Raw genomic sequence first — 15,575 nt, 5'->3', positions numbered from 1 at the left:
AAAAAACCACCTTTTAATTGTCCCCTACAGTATTGGCCATCTCCCTACAAAGGCAAATGGCATCACTGTAGAGCCCCCCATGTTGCCTATGGGCATACACTTCCAACCAAAGCTCTAGAATAAGATCACTGTTCAGCAAAGCTGGCCTTCTGCCCCACCTTTTTGAGTTCTGACATTTTGGAGTTGCCTGTTTCTGTGCTAAGAGCCCGGAAAGAGGTGGTACTTAAAAAGCAACCAGGCACTAAAGAGTACTAGAGTGATGTGCAAATATGGCAGTTTGGGCCATTGAGTCATGATAATCCGCGTAATAATGGCTCACTGGTAGAAACCCTTGGAAAAAAAAGAATAATGGTAAGATGAAAGCAACTTTCTTCTTTATTACTTGAGTTAAAATAAATATCTGTTGTTTTTCTGTCCTGTTACAGAAGAAGGCCTGCTCCTCAGGCAGCTGTCGGATAGGACAGTGTCACAACTGAGAAGGGCTTCTATGCCTCCATGCTGTTCTTTGGTGCTGTGATGGGCACGTCTTTGCAAGACCAGATATCTGGCCTTGTTTGTTGTATCATATATATCGGATTTTGTGTATGTATATCGAGACGCATACACATGCCTATAGTGCTGTGTATGCTTGTTTATTGTGTCAGACCAATAAAGTAGAAAATACATCCAGAGTAACTCTGGCTTCTCTTCAGTGTATATTTAAAAGTCTTTGCTTCTTTTGTATCATGCATATTAAAACTGGGCTGTGGGAGAAGTAATTGGTGCCTGGGAATCTGCTACAAGTTGGATATATACAGAAATGTATGTTGTTCAGGTAAGAGCTGGAGGAAGTGCATACTGTGTTGTTAGACTGAATGATTACGTGGGACCTGTGTCAGTTGTTTTCTCAGTCACGCAAGTCATGATCCTTGCCATTTTGCAGTCTGTGGTTTCATAACCTACCTTTGAATATGATCTGATTTCCAAAGGTGCACCTGCAGTGTATAAACGTATAACACAATCCATGCTTCTGTGCAAGCATGCTTCTTTTAAAGCTGTTGTATCATTATACTGCCACAGTCTAAGAAGTCGGCATAGCTCAGTGATTCATCAGGATCAAAAAATCTCACTAAGAAGGAGAGAGGAGGAAAAGTTTTGTAGTTGGACAAAAAACTGTGCCAGGAAGAAAAAGGAGAGGAGTCATTCCCAGTCCATATCGTTACATGGAACATCAGTTCAACGCCATTGTCTCAGTATGAATTGAGTCATCAGATTGCCTACCCCAATGCTGAGTAGTAAACTTCTTAGAATGTCTGTCAGAAGAAGGCAGTGTGCTTTTGCATTTTTATGTGGATGTAGGCTGCATACGTAGTTATTGAAGTTTCAAGAAGAATTGATTAAGTAATTAATTAATTTCAGAGTGGCTTGTTCTGACTGCTTTCTGATGCAGTTGTTATTTTTGCAATTGAATGGGTAATAGAAATTTTTGAGTGATATTTCGGTGAGAAATTTGTGTACATAAAAAGCAACTGTAATGTGATGTAATAGCATCAACATGTAATAGCTTGATAGCTCAAATAATGTAACAGTTTTTTAAAACTTAACCTTACATAAAGGTCATCCACAGAACTTATTTTCCACCTGTTAAAATTATGCTATATATAACCCTTTTGGTTTTGACTTAACATCTTGACTTGTAATTTCTAATAAGAAATATCCTTTGTGATGTTCAGCTCTGTGTGGTTGTAGTTTTGGGAGGCGCTCATGGCGCAGAGAGCTACCTTTTCTGTACAGTCATCATCTTAGCTGTTAAGATTTCAGTTTCACGCAGTCGTGGTCAAGTGGCAGCTGTTGCTCTGGGCAGGAGCAAAAAGCACATGCTATCCTGATAGGGATCGTCTTTGCATTGGTTGTTTGGTGGAGGAGCAAATTCAATTACAAATTACAAAGCAAAATGATGTATCCTTCACATTCATTAATATAAAGTGATATCTCAGGTTTTGTTTCATGTGTAGATTCTAGATTATGGATGAATAGCTTTTTATTCACTAATACTGCTGTTGCAAATGGAATATTAGTGTTACAGATCTTCAAAGCATGCAGTCATAATATGTACAAGATTTAGATCTCACCATGCTAATCTCTGCTCACTAAAATTCTCCTTGAAAAGTGAGCAAATCCTGTTTCTGTCCATCATTTTTGTTCCTTCAAATATATTTTGATACCTCTCTGAAAGATTAAGTATACTTGCATGCAGATTCTCAAGTACACGAAATAACCAAGATGTGTTTTGTGTTCCTCTTAAGTGTTATGAGAATCTTTTCCTTGTCTGTATGTGTATTAGTTCATTCCGTATCTAACAGGAAACAACATTTAGTTGAAATATTGTTGTTTTGTATATAGTCAAGCTTTAAAAAGAGACTGTTGAAACAAGTGTTTGCAATAAATCACATAGTTTTTTAACTTTACTTTTTTTTTCCCCTAAGTGAACAGTATATAACATCCATAATTTACCATGAGTTTACTATTAGCTTGAATTGAAAAGGCTGTGTTACTTTGCAATTCCACACACCAGTTTTAGCACTTTGGAGAAGGTACAGATCTTGTTAGTGGAAAATCGTATTAAGCTCAAAATGCAGAAGCTATAAAATAAAGGACAGTTGTCTCTTCTGGAATTCTGGCTGCCTGCCTTCTGGATTTCTTGTTGGCAGCCTTGAAAACACTGGTATAAATCACTACCAAATGGATATCAAAATTCCATCTACCAGTAGTAATCGTTAAATTGATATTCAAGCAGATTCCTGTGCAAAGAGGAAAAGCTTTTTTTAGGGTATCCGTCATGCAGGGATTATAAATATATATACACATACCTGTTTTCTAAAATAATATGAAAAACCACTTGTTAACTACGTGTCCATGTTTAGTTTGTAGTTTATCTTCAGCTGAAGACAGAAGTTGTTTCTATTACAGTTGCTAAGTCTATTGCAATGCTGATTCTTACTATCATTTATATTTGGTTGCTATCAATTCTCTGTGCTGTTTGTCATTTTTCTTTAACTGTAGCTAAGCGTAATTCTTCAGGAAGCAGTGTGTGGGAGCATGGTAATTAGATGTTCTCCTTGGTCAGAGCTGCCAACATGTGTGGACTGCATCACTCCTTGAAAACCAGCCCCTAGGATGGAAGGATGTGGAGGGATCCTTGCAAAAGAGGGAACTGACATGGATTTGGTAAGCGTAGAGAGTGGTTTTTGCTAAAATCCAGTAAAAACACTAATTGGAATAGGAGGCACTCTTGACAGTAATGGAATATTCTGTAATGGGAGGTTTATGTTTTGAATTTGGCTTACTCTGAAGATGAAATGGCTTTGCAGCTATTATCTGGCACGACAGAACCAACTCACTGTGGCAATATGTGTCTCAGTTCAGTGTTGATGATCTGACTGGAATAACTAAGGTGCTGCAAAATCAAATTGAGTACCCTTTTGAGTCTTGCATAGCTGCTAGTTCTGCTAGCTGTTCACCATCACATATACAAACCTAATATGTATTCAATTTGAGTATGGATTTGGATGTTCATATCATATTAAATAAACTGCAGTCTGGCATACAAATCCTCTCGCTGGCTTTGAAAATTCCACCATAAACACACAAAATATTTTTAAAACATTGGAAAAAATGTATATGTTTGGGCAAAAGAAGGGGCCTTACAGAAAGGAAAATTGATAAAACCTTCTGATTTAGACTTTCACTTTACTTTGCATCTAGGGCTATTATTCATTAAAAAAAAAGTCAAATGCTTTTCTTCTAAAATGTATGAAATGTAATAGAGGGCCATCTAGAGGGAATGCAGGAAGGCATCAGGGTACTCTAGAACTGTGAAATGATTCTGTTTCTTGAAACGTATGTGCTACTTCAGCAAGGTAGAAAATACCGAATCTTTTAGCTAATTATAGTTACTTGAATCAAAGCTTCTGTCCCATTACTGTTTATTTGCTTGACTGACCCAAACAAGTCCTATGCCTGATGAAGCATTAGATGCCGAACAACATGCCTGAAAATGCAGACGTCATGGTAAAAGACTGAGATGATACACTGTAGTATTCAAAACTGCGGTTGAAAATCTCACTACAATTAGAAAACTCAAATCTCTAATATGTTCAAAACAAACGATTACAACACTATTTTAGTATTTTAAAACACAACTGTTTTAAAATATCAGTCCTGTCTACATAACCTTATCCACTTGAAAATAATCTTATATTAAACACTTCTAAAGTGTAGAGTATTTAATTCAACCTGAGTTGCCTGCCCTAAAACTACATGTAAATTGCTTGTGAAAAGCTGTCATAAATCTTAGAAAATGGAAGCTGAGCTGTGTGTTATTAAGAGCTGGTCAGCCAGCAATAGATGTTACATAAAGTAACGCTTGAGAATGGCTGGGGCTAGACAATGCCCACTTACCAGCCCAGCTTGGAGGAATATTTAGCCATTACCTATGGATACCCACTGCTTTTGGTTGAAAACTTTCAGATGGGAAATTCAAAATAGTTTATAAAATGGCTTTACTGGTGCCATATCCAAAAGGAGTGGGTAGTGAATCAAGCCTGCTTGCACTGACCTCTGGAATTCCTGCATTGAGCCTTGTGTAGCTGGGCATAGACACATTTCCAGCATCTCCCTTTAAACAAACTATAGGGTTCATTTAATTTCAAAAGATTTTAAAATTCTGGGTTATGATCCAACTCCCCAAGACTTCCACTGATTTCAGTGGACCTAAATAAAAAATACACCTGGAAGAAATGGGCAACATGTGTGCCTTCCTGGTACTGTAACGAGAGTCCCTGACAGTGGAGAGTAGGCTCCCTGGTGTGCAGGGCTGTAAACCAGCAGGAAGGAGTGTTAAAAAAAAGGGAAATCAAGACCTTGGAAAAGAGAGTAGAACCAGAATGTGGTGGGGGAGATTTGGAGGGGAGGTTCTTCTGCTTCGTGGTGATTGATTCAAGCCTTGCTTTATATACTTGTTTCGGAGTGACTTTTAGAGAGGTCTGAGAAGGTCTGTGAAGAAGAGGTCACTTTACTGCTTCATCATTCTACTTCTATGTAGAATATATTCTGTTGCCTAATTTGCTACTGCTCTTATTGAAAGTACAAATAACCATGCCTTCCCATAGTGTTTATTTTGCTCATCTTTAGACTGGAAGCAAGAAGCACTTTACCTGAGGTCAAGTGCTGGGTAGAACTGGTCTTCAAAATTATGCTAACAACAACTGTTAACATGACAGGAGCAGAAAAAGGATTGGGGTTTGTTGAATGGATTTTTGGTTGGTGTTAGTATTTTGGTTTCTTTTTAATTGTTTTGAGAAGTGAACGTGTTTGTTTTCAATTTTGTTTTTAGGCCTACCTGAATAGTCACACAACTTCTGCAGCCTGAATTTTGGCTTCTGTGATGCTATTGGAACAACTTGTGCCATTGAATGACTACATATTCACCGGATGGAAATTGATAAGAGGTTTCAGCAGCCTACTCAGTTCTCTGGCAGCAAAACGGCAGAAAACTCCATGTAACTTAATTGCTGAATATCCACCGTACTGGATCAATGACATGTTTGTACTCCGACAATTTTTTTCCAGAATTTTTCCATTCCAGTATGCACAATTTTCATCCCTCATATGTTTCTTGTAACTTTGTTTCAATAACTGAAAATTGGAGATTCTGATCCCCCCTCCCTCCCCAGTTAAGGTGTGAAACCAAGTTGCAAATGTTTCCTATTAAAACAATGTGGTATGTTCCATTATTATAATTAGACCATGAGGGTATAGTAACAGAAAGCCATCTATTAGCCAACCATTTCTGGATGGGGTTTAATGAGATTTTTATGACTTAAATATCACTACTTAACTCAGTTTATACCATACAAATAAAAAGCAACAAAGAAATGTGGTTACTGTAAGTAGCATAAAAATTAAATGACAAAGTAAAGAAGACATCTTAATAATTCAATTTTAAAACATTAGACTGAGTTAAAGGCATATCCAGTCCTTCTGCTCACTTGAGATATTAACTACTTAGGGAAGTTGAAAGGCTGTGTGGAGCCAGGAGTTGGACTCTATCCTTGTGGGTCCCTTCTAACTCAGGATATGCTATGATTCTAGGTCCTGTGATAGTCAAGACTACTGGGGAGTATGTACTGGTCCTGTGTAACAGCACTTCCATTTTTTAGTGATGATAATGTTACAACACAACCTACTGTAGGGAATGTGATTTACCAGGGAGTTTGGACTAGATGATGTGCAGAGGCCCCTTCCATCCCCTAAATTCTGTGAATTTGTGAAATGAATTTTTATTCTGATAAGCGATTAGGACATTATAGAAGACTAGACTGCAGTAAACAAGCTCGCATCCATGATCACGAGTTAGTTATGTTCAGGTTAAAAAATAATTTCAGAGAAAAGGAAGAGATGGGTCTATAACTAAAATGGTCTGCTTAACAGTATCTAGCCAGCAGAGAGAACCAAATTAGTTCTGAATGAGCTGATTTAAATATCTGGAGTTGTGCTCCTGCATGCTTTGCTCCAGCTAACTTATTCAAAGTGTATTAGCTCAAGTGGAACATCATACTGTCATAGCTACACTGCCCCAAATAGCTTTGATCAGATTCTCTACTGCATCATGTTGGATATTTTCTAGGATTACTGACTTCAAAGAATAAACTTTCATAGATAAGAGGTGAAGACATTGGGACAGCATTCAGAATGCTGTCTCAAAGAAGAGGAAGTTTATAATTGTGTCAAGCAAAAGATGTGAACATTCTCTGTAACTGTCTGAATAGTAAAAACTACCTAGGGAAAGGAAATTGGCTCTCCAGTAAGGACTGTTTGTGTTTTGAAGGGCACAAAGGAATGCAAAAATAAGTGGATGCACTGGAGAAAATTACAACAAAGTGCCAAAGATTCTTTGCTCACCAGAAGGAAGAAAAGAAATAGGACCACTGGAAATCAGGTAGAGGTTAAAAATTATCTCCCCTGGCTTAAGTAAAAGCACGTGTGACCTTAATTTGTGGTAAAGTTAGTGATGTTGACCACAGACGAATAACAGGACGGAGCAAATAGTAAGGGCAGGGAAAGAAATGAGACAACACATAAAGTGGAAGTATACCTCGGAGATCTTAACGTGATCAAACAGAAGGGAAAGAATAGTCCTTGACCTAGGATTGTGGAAGACAATACGTGTGTATGTGTGAAATTCCCTGCCCAGTAGCATAGTGGGGCATGCCATTTGAAGTTTCAAGGAAGGGATGAGAGCATGCCACTAGACAATGCTGATGGAGTTTTCTTAGCAAAAAAGGGGAAAATAAAATGTTTTGCACATCCCTTGTCTGTTTAGTTATCTCCTTAAGATTAGAATCGTGACACAGATGCAATAGCATTGTGCACGGGCTTCCAAAATAGATAACGTACCCAAACTCACAGTCTTTCAGAAGACAACCCCGTAGATATATTCAATAGAATTTGTGTGTTTGAGTTTCAGAAAAGCATTTGACACGGCACCAACTAAGAATTATTCTAGAATTACAACATTATACACTTATTGCAGAGTACTGTGCCAGATGAACAGTGGAGTGGGGAGATCACAAGAAAAGAGGGAGCAAAGGGTGACCTTTAAAAAGGGAAGAAGAGTGCTGGAGTGAGATCACTGGTGGACATCCTTGCAGATAGGTTTTCCATGTTATTTAAAGTTTTCCAGTAGAAGTGATGATGCAAACAAGATTGATTGGAATAGAGCTTGGTCATTTTATTAGAGGAAATTTGGATTAATTTAATTTTTGAAATTGTTAAACTTCATCTTCCTACTATTTGTTTTTGTAATACCTTATTCTGCTTTTGATTAAGGAGCACCTGAATTTCTGGTGTTATTGCTCACCATAAAGCAAATCTATTTTAATCTTTTTTTTCATCTGCTAAAAATATTGATTTTCTCAACTCTCACATCATGAGAATGAATGAGTCATTCCCTCTAGACCCTTACTAATTTTGGGGCTCTCCTCTGAATCTACTTTTTCAGCATCATCAGAATCCAATTATTATTCCAATTTTCTTATAATATCAAAAAAAAAATATTGCAACTTAACATTTATAGGTCTGAGTTATTTGCAAGCAGTTCTGATTTGATTCTTGAAAACAAAATATCCTGACTATTAATTCATCTATATTTATCCTCATTTGTGTTCTCTGACCTCAGTAACATTACCAGTCTTCTCACTGATGAACTGGATAATTCTTATCCCTAAACAATGTTAGAGGTTCTTCATGTTTCTTCAGTTGCTCAAACCAGAAAGATAAGATTAATGCTTGAATTGCTTGTCTCACACAGCTGTATTTGAAGAAAGAACTTGCCTTGCATTGCACAGAGAAAGCAAATAGCATCATTCAAAAAAGTTGCATAAAACATGAATGCAAATATAAAAGAGGATGTGCTGAGATAGTGGTGTCCAAGATGGTGAGTATTGGCACAGATGTCAGTACTCTTAGAGGTACTGTAACTCAGAACTTTGTTTAATCCATTACGCTATCTAGAATTGCCATTTCTTGATGTGAATTTTGGATCAATAGAGCTGTTTCAAAAATTGCCCAGGAATTCAAATACTTAAAAATATTTTGTTTGAATTTTCGTCAAGGTATTTTGAAATGTGATAGAGATGATTGCATTTAATAAATAATTTGTAGCAATTCAAAGGCAGGCACATTTTAAGCTTTCAGTTGCATGATTCTACATCTTTTTCCTCTTCTGTTTCCCCCACCTCTGTTCTCCTACCCAGTGTCTATTTCTGCCAGAATTGTTTTGGGAATGGACTGCAGATTGACGAGGAGCAGTCAGATGGCTGGACGCACACTTTTCCATTAAATGTTACATTACTGAAATCTTCTTGATTTTAGAAATGTGAAAGGAAGAAAGGTGCATATACGGGATGTGTATAAACCATGTAACATTCCAGAATATCGTCTGAAATGTTTAGCGGTGTGTATTTGGAAAGGTACACTATTTCTGAGTGGAGATGATACAAGTAAATTATGTAGGTCATCTCCAACAAGCAGCAATAAATCCTTTTAGAGTATTTCACACCACAATGTGCTCTGTAGATGCTTGATATTTTACAGCAGCTTATTCATAAAATATTTCAGTAAGTTTTAAAGTTTTATTGTTTCTATTTTTGTCTCTGTTCTTAATGCCAAGCTCCATTAATGCTGCAATTCCAACTATAAAGAATTCTGAGAGAAGAAAGAAACTTATAAATAATGCATTTAGAAGCCTCTAAAAATGATCTGCAGAATTTTTGACACAGTGCTTAAAGGGGAATATTTCATGGTAGCCACAAAGAGATGTTTTAACCTTAGAGATTTGGGTGGAAGAGCTTCCTGATTTTTAAAGGATTTAGATCTCTTGTTTGCAACCTGGGAGAGTCATTAAGCTTAGTAGTACCTTTTGTTTGGAGCAAGGTAATTTTGAAGGGGAGAGCTATAGTTTTTGTATGGAGAGAAGTGTCTACTTTTTTTGACTGGATTATTTTTTAAGGCAACTGTTAGAAACCACTAAGGAGAAGAAGATTTATTTATATTTTTAATAATGCAGCACAAAAAGATCAACAGAGGAAAATATAGGTTAAGCAACAGAAGAACAAGATAAAGTACTATTTCATTTGGTGGGTCAGTGCAGTCGTCCAGCACAGAAATCCTGCTGCCAACTCAGGCTATGTGGAAAACCAGTTCTATCTGCAGTGTAGCTTAGTTTTCTGTATATGAGTTGTCCTCCATGCTACATCATTCCATCAACTGTGTACATGCTGACAGAGGTTGTTCTGTAACAAAATAATGACTAGAGCTGGAGCTTGTGGAGTGGGCAGGGAAGGTTTTTGAAGGGAAAAACAGATGTAAGTGCAAGAAAAAAAAGATTAAAGAGAACACCTTATACTACAGTCCAGATAATTCTGGGCTGGAAACTTGGTGTTCCTGGGGAAAATGGCACCTTATTTGCAGGGGCTGAGGTCTGTCTCATTCAAATCCTGCACCAATGAAACTACCATCTGGATCTCAAGTTCCTTGCTGAAAGTCTGCGTTGTCGTCTGTGGCTCAAAGGCTGAATCAGATCTCTGGATGTTATGTATCCATGGTTAACCTAAAATCTGAATGGTATTGTATGGCAATTTTGTGGAAATTTTGGAGGAAACACTCCAAACATAACAGTACTATCTCCTCTCCAGGAACTTTCCCTAGTGGCTTTCTTGTTGTTTTGAATAGTTTGCTGGTGACTTAGCTATTTTTTTCCTGTGGATTTTCCTTCTGGGCAGAATGCTGCAATACAAACACAATATGAACAGTCCCTTTCCTCAAAAAGCTTCCAAATCAAGGTCCTGTTTCTGTGGTGAGGCACAGGAAAGGAGTCCCACTCTTTTGTTAATCTCTAGTATATTTTCAGCTTCTTGGCAGTACCCATAACATTTCCCTCTTTTAATATCTGCAAAAATGAAACTGCAATTTAGCCATCTGGGAATAATTCACTTGAATCCAACTTTCCCCAGGGCTTCAGTGGGAATTCTCACACAGGATTGTTCTCTCAGATATATGGAAGATTGCTTGCAACATGAAAATTACATCAGTTTATACTTCTCTCTGCAAGAAATCTCTAGCTTTTTATGATTTTCTTAAAACCCACTAATCAGAAGCTAGGGTTTATGAATCAGAAACAACTTTAACAAGACATTACTGAAGATGCTGAGGAAGGCGAGGGATACGTGCTAGGGGAGCAGAAACTGCCCATGGTTGAAATGCCTCTGAAAGCATGCACTTCAATCTTGTATGGTTTCACATTTAGTTCTAGACTACGTAGCTCAATGTAGATTAAAGAATTTAAAGAATTCCCTGCTGGCTTTCACCAAAGGAAAAATAAATATTCAACTTCTTTCATTTCCTTCCGTTTCTTTTATTATTGACTCTCCGAATGCTTTTCTCACTTTTTTTGTCTTCCGATTCCTCAAGTATTTCAGCACTGTAAAAGCACTGTCAGTATTTAAGCTACCCTGAAGAGCAGAGGGCCAGAACCTTTTCTCTGTTGCATTCTCATAAATGTTAAACAGTTCCTGCCATTTTCAAAAAGCACAGGCAAAACAGAGTGTGGTTCAGGGAATAACTCTCTGTTTGACAGTGGCTGCTGAAGAGCAAACCTGGTGATCTCTCCAGGAGAAAGCTGGAAGCTGGACAAAGAGATAAAAAAAGGAAGTGAGCTGAATGCTATCCCAAATTCTGTGGTTGTCAGATGGCTTGGCACAAGGGTCAGGTTCCTTTTTTTGATAAAGCCCCTGAATTGTAGCTCAGAGCTTTAAGCCAGGTCCTACAGTTTCCATCTTTGGAATGTATTTTGTTCTCTGGTGGCTCCTGAGGTGATCCACCCACTGCTAGGACTGACTTGAAAGCATCAATCCAGTCTTTGTGGGATCAAAGGCAACCCATCAAAATGAGAGTGCCTCTGAAGATAAATTCCTTATTCTGCATCTTGCTGCTTCTGGTCCTACTCAGTTACTGTAAAACCATTTAACATGGGATCAAAGTCTTTCTGTGGCAAGTGAAAAAAAATTAAGAACTCGGCTAGTGGGAATAGCTGCCCATAAAAGCAAAGGCAACTTACGGTTTCTAATATGAACAGCTATATTGCTTTGCCAAAGGATTGTAAAGCTGGCTCTTCTCTCAGGTTTGGCTTGGTTCTTGCTGAGGTGCTTCAGAGTATTCCAGTCCTTCCGGCACTAATAATTCGAGATTGATTAATCCAACATTCAAATATCTTTGGGATGTTTTGGAAACCGTGCAGAAGTTGCTTATTTTGTACCAGATGCTTCAGTATGGAACATTGCTAAAATTAATAGGAAAAGTAGTTTGGAATTCTGAAAGAAGTAGGAATTGTTATGGGTTGTCTCTTTATATTAGCAGATTTTATGCGATTATGGCTGCATCTTTGCCAAAGGATTGTAACTTGTAAAGCAGTCAAAACCTTAGATTTCACAGAATTTAAGAAATTTTCTTCAAACTCAAACCTGCTCCCAGTCATCTCTGAGAGCTTTTTTTAAGTATTAAAATTAATTGTAGTATTGTGTTCTCTCATAATCTTCCATGTGATGTTACCTGGCAAATCTTTCATATGCACTTTATTTTCTGAAAGAGCTCAGAATGTGGCATTGTGAGCTTTGATGAAGGGCAAAATAAATAGATCAATCTAGAAGAACAGATGAGCTTGAGGGAAGAGGAAGCCTGTGCAAGGCCTGCTCCAAAAGTAATGCCTCCTATTTTATTCTGTTGGCCCACAGTGTCAGAAGTGGATGTTGGTGGTACGGCAGTAGAGGCTGAACCTTCCCACCAATATTCCATTCTGTTTTCTTGCCATGTGACAGATGGCAGCAGAGGAGCAGTCTGACAAAATGGTGTCTGATGTATGAAGCAAGGGTGTGATATTGAATTCTTCCATGCAGAAAACGCACTGACATTCATCGACACTTGCTGATGTTGATGGAGACCAACAGTGGATATGAGCACAGTGAAGTGGTGAGTGCTGCATTTTAGTCATGACAACAGCAACAGTGGATCACCTCCTCTGGTGCAGATTTTTGCAAGTGCAGCATGCAGGCTCTTGTTCATCACTGGTGAAAATGCATAGCTCATGATGGTGCCTGGGTTTCAAAATACTGTTTTGTAGCTGAGAATTTGCTCTACCAAATCATGTTATTGTGCTCTTTGTATCTGTTGTGATTTCCATGGAAATAAATAGAAGGCATTACTTTTGGAGTGACTTATGTACATTATGTGTTAATCATATAAATAACTTTTAGAATTTAAGCATTGCTGGCTGGATAACAGCATTTCCTAGCAGTGCAGAAATCCAAGGTAGTAATCTGTTGCATATTGTCCAAATGCAATAAAGACTTTAAAAATAGGGGAAAATCGCCATAGCGATTTTCAGATTAGTGAGAATGGCTTTATTTTTATTTAGTCTGTCATTTAAATTCTGTCAAAAAAAGAAAAAAAAAAAAGGTTTCTTGTGTAATTAGTTGTCCAAGGAAATGGTTCCCAGAAGGGGAATCTTATTTTGAAGATCTATCTATTGACTTGGTGGAAATTGCTTCATAAGATTTTCTTGAAGATTAATGCCAGCAGCGAAATGTTTTAAACAGTAATGGAAACATGTAAAGAAAAAAAAAAAGATGTGTAAGTGAGTGGTAGTACCTAGCCATAAGGAGGTATTTCAGGAGAACTCTAAGGAAATGACACTGAGTGAAGTTGAGATTGTTTTTTGTCTGGTCTTCTGCTGAACACTGTCTTATACAGTTTCTTACATTGTTTTGAGTACAACCTTGATCAGATGTAGCCACCATTAAAAGAAATACTCCAAAAAAGCAGTGGTAAAATTTCAAAGATCCACACCCAAAAAAGGGGATAATTCTTTCATGTGTTGACTTCACTGAATAGCAGTTTCTGCAGCAAGATAATAATCTTTTTGAAATTGATCCATTGACCCCTGTAGTATGCCCACCTGTAGACATCATCTTGGCCATGAGAACATGGGACAATGTTTTTAAAAGCCACAACTTTGCTAAAGCCAATTCCTTTCAAAGCATGCAAGAGCACTAATTTTCACTGATTATTCAGTTATGGCTAAGTTAAAGCTTCATCTGCTTTTACTGCTTTTACTGTAGCTCTTACGGAAAGTTTGGTTAGAATCACTCTCCCATAACCTAAAAATGTTTGCAAGGATTTTGCTTCAACTTTAAGGGGATTTAAAAAAAAAAAAAAATCACCGTAGGCATGGAAAACTCCAGCCTGAACAATGAATGTTTCTGAAAACTGTGGCTGGAAGAAAAATGGGATTTTAATTGGATTCATTTTGTTTATGTAACCAGTTGGCTCCTAACGTAAAGCTGTTCCAATAATCATTTTTCTTATCAATGAAACAAGTCTCCTCCAAACTAATGTGTCTACTGTAAAAAAAAAAAAAAAGTATGCACAGATATGCCTGTGTATTGTATTTTAAAAGTTTAGAAACTTCCTGCATATATTTGTGGAAGAAAAGTCCACCAAGGTCTGTTCTAATAGAACGACATTTCTTCTGGCTCATGAAATCCTTTAGCCACAAATGGCTGGAGTTTGGGAGCATGTTCTGGAAAGACTAAAGTTGCTGGATTAGACGAGCCTTTTATCCAGTACTCTCAACTCTTGCTGAGCAAAATAAAAGCTGGGTGAAGAGAAAATTCCTACAAGAAGGTTGAATTTTGGCTGCCTTGTCCTGAGCTTCATGAGAAAGGAGAGTTTAGCTTTCCCTGCTGCTCGGTGAAATACCCCATGTGCTTTTAGCACTGTGCTCTGGAGATAGGTTGACACAAGGAGTTCTCAGTGAGCTGCTGCCCAGGGTGGTTGGAGAAGTGTCCTGCCTTCCTGAGGCTGTGCAAAGACAGGGAGCTGGGGCTGGTTCTTTCATTTGCAGCTGGCTGCAGCATTGAATGACTCTGAGCTGTAAATCCCACTGGGTTAGCCGCCGTGGATGAAGCCAAGCAGAAAGACTTTACACTGAAGTTAATGTCAGGCAAGTACAGGAGCTGACAGACAGAAGAGGCAAGTAGGCAATGCTTTTATCCTGGTTGATGGCAAAGTGCCCGCCACTAACACAGTAGTCCCGTAAGTGAAGCCACAGGTCTAAATAATTAGATTTCAGGAGTTTTGAAAGTGCTACCTGAGAAGGGACTGGCCTTTAAATGTGGGTGAGTTTTATGTCTTCAATGACAAATGAATGTCCCGAGTGACTCATATAAATGTAAATATTAAGTCACTATTGAAACGGAGACAGCTGGTGTCATCACTGTGAGCTTGTTGGCCTGGCTGAACAAAACACCGGGAAAAGGCTGAGGGAATTAAACAGCAGTAAAGTGCATAATGCCAGTTCACCAGGACTAAGACAGATTTATTAAAATGAAGGAAATGAGAATTTTCCAATTTAGTTTGATAGAGATTTGTAGAGGCTGTGAATTCACCTTCTAATTATTTCTGTACTGATGTGAGGTCCTTGGACCTTTGAAAGTGTATTAGTTTTCCTCCCCCATATATTTTAGTTTTGACTTAAGAGTGCAAAATCTTTATGACCTAGTCAATGAACAGGATCAGATCTTGGACAAATGTAGTTTCCTATCTTTTATAAATGGTCTGAAACCTTAAATTCCAGTTTACTCAAAGACTAGAGAATGATAAGTAGTCAATGGACATGTTATGGAAACTTTCTTCTCCAGTATGGCATTCCATCTTAGCACAGCGTTGGCCCTGTTTGTCACAGCACAGAGTGATGCAGAGAAAGAGCTGGGAATTGTGGTGGCTAGTGGGCGAAATCAAGCTCCTTGTACAATGCTTTGGCTAAAAAGGTGAGCTGAGCCTTCAGCCTTGCATCTGTAATCAAGGAGATGTTATATGGTGTGGGGACAGTCTTGTGTTTGTACTTGGTACAATGACTGCTGCACAGATTTGGTCCTTTTCTGGCACTCATTAATCAAGAGTTTGTTGAATATGGGTTGGAT

The sequence above is a fragment of the Numida meleagris genome, chromosome 4 (assembly GCF_002078875.1).
Source record: "Numida meleagris isolate 19003 breed g44 Domestic line chromosome 4, NumMel1.0, whole genome shotgun sequence".
Classification (NCBI taxonomy): Eukaryota; Metazoa; Chordata; class Aves; order Galliformes; family Numididae; genus Numida; species Numida meleagris.
This window is presented reverse-complemented; position numbering follows the sequence as displayed.